The sequence below is a fragment of the Colobus angolensis genome, unplaced genomic scaffold (genome assembly GCF_000951035.1).
Source record: "Colobus angolensis palliatus isolate OR3802 unplaced genomic scaffold, Cang.pa_1.0 Scaffold2, whole genome shotgun sequence".
Taxonomy (NCBI): Eukaryota; Metazoa; Chordata; class Mammalia; order Primates; family Cercopithecidae; genus Colobus; species Colobus angolensis.
The window spans coordinates 16,759,558-16,761,769 of NW_012115154.1; positions in this window are offsets into that span (position 1 = coordinate 16,759,558).

A 2,212-nucleotide genomic window follows, 5' to 3' on the forward strand; every position below is an offset into this window, starting at 1 on the left:
AGCCGGGTCTCTTGTGTATCCTCCAATCAGAGACAAAAGAGCCAGTTTCAACGCTCAACCCAAACACCCCGGCTCCTCTGGGTTAGCCCACGTCCCGGAACTGCTGGGACATCTCTCACCGTATCTCCCGCTACTCAGTCCCACAAGTGCTGCTGTCACTCCTGCTCCTGTTAACATCGCCTCAGTGTCATCAACAGCAGGAAATTACAAAGGAATTCAAATGGAAAACTAATCCCTTACGGGAGACAAAGATCATTGAAGACAAAGCCCACTGGAATGACTTTCATTTTTTTTCTGGTGCATGTGTGTGCGGTGGGGGGGATGGCAGTGCATGTGTGTATCTGTCGGGGGTGTATGTACAAAAAGCAAAGGAAGGAAAACGTCACTCTTGAAGCTTTTGAGGCCCCAAAAGGCACACACGAACCACAAATGTAAGGTCAAAATCTTTCCTATTGTTCAACTATGTTTAACAGCAACTCACAAAATGTAATATAACAATTTATAATCATGTTCAACAAACAACAATGTGCACTTTAAATATTCCCCAAAATTAACAATTTGTAGTTTTTAGTTCCCTCAAATTTCTCTACCACCTTCCCGTCAATTTTAATTTCCCAAAGAGAAGAGCAACGTGGCAGATTTTGAGAAACGGAAGAGGCCCTTGACAACTGGGAGCCGGCCTGTCCAGAGCAAAGCTCTGCTTCCTTGGAACAGCCTCAGAACCACCAAATACAGCCCGAAGCCTGTATTAAGTCCATCCTAGCCCTCTGTTACTGAGGAACCCCACAATTCTCCATGGTGTTATACACACAGCTGGGAGCAGCGTCTTTCTGTTAAACAGGCGATTACACAGAACACCAGCACGCAATCACTCTGTGACTAGGTGGAAGAAGACAGCAAGACCACGCCTTAATCATGCCTAAACACTGAAAAACATAGAATCATTTGTCCAAATCACACAAAAACCAAACATCTCCCCATCCTGGTTATATGGGTGGCCGCTGCTCCTTTACCAGTAACAGCATGAGCCTCTATTCCTTCCAATGCCTTGCAGATACTGTCCGTTAAAATATCTAATCACAAAATTTGCTTCCTGACAACACTCGGTCCAGAGTAAAGTTCTGCTTCCTTGGATCAGCCCCAGAACTACCAAATATAGCCCGCGTCCTGTATTAAGTCCTTCCCAGCACTCTCTGAGGTACCCTGCAGGTCTCCATGGTGTGCTCCTTCTTTGCAACAAATAAACCCAACATGTTCCACGACAGGTGTATTCCTGTAGTTCCTGCCCCTTTACTTCAAAATTGCACAATCCTTCTGTGTTAACTGCAGTTACTCAGTTTACATAGAAGAGCCTCAGACCCAGTTCTCAACACATTCCTCTTAAATTATAGCTTCTGCCTGGGCGCAGTGGCTCACACCTGTAATCCCAGCCCTTTGGGAGGCCAAGGCAGGTGGATCACAAGGTCAGGAATTCGAGACCAGCCTGGCCAACATGGTGAAACCCTGTCTCTACTAAAAACACAGAAATTAGCTGGACATGGTGGCATGTGCCTGTAATGCCAGCTACTTGGGAGGCTAAGGCAGGAGAACCACTTGATCCTGGGAGGCAGAGGTTGCAGTGAGCCCAGACTGCGCCACTGCACTCCAGCCTGGGTGACAAAGCAAGACTCTGTCTTGAAAAAAAAATTATAGCTTCTGAGGTCTCCTCAGCTGCTACTCCATCATTCAGTCAACAAACATTTGTTTACAGGGATTTCTCTCTGCTATTTCCCTGGCAGCAAATCCTGGAGACAATAAGACTACCCAGGCTCTGACACTCTGTGGTCTTCATATATGACCAAGTATTAGAACCAAAGGGACTTCCCTTTTACAAATGATTAAACCGGTACTCAGGGAAGTTAAGTAGCTTAACTTCTAGAACCATTCATACTCTTGTGGACTTTCACCCATTTGCAACAAAAGCACATCTTGTACTGAGTCCCTGGAAGTAGACGCTCAGATGAGGATTTGCATGCACATAACCTGCTAAGGGCATGCTCCCGGGTCAGTAGGGAGGTGGGGGGAAAGAATGGGAACATAGATAAAGCCAGTCAAGGATAGGCTTTTGGATAAAACCTGCAGAGGGTAGTTTCAAGTCAGTGGTTCCCAACTCAGGCAACTTTGCCCCCAGAGGACATTTAGCAATAGCTGGCATATTCTTGATTGTCATGAC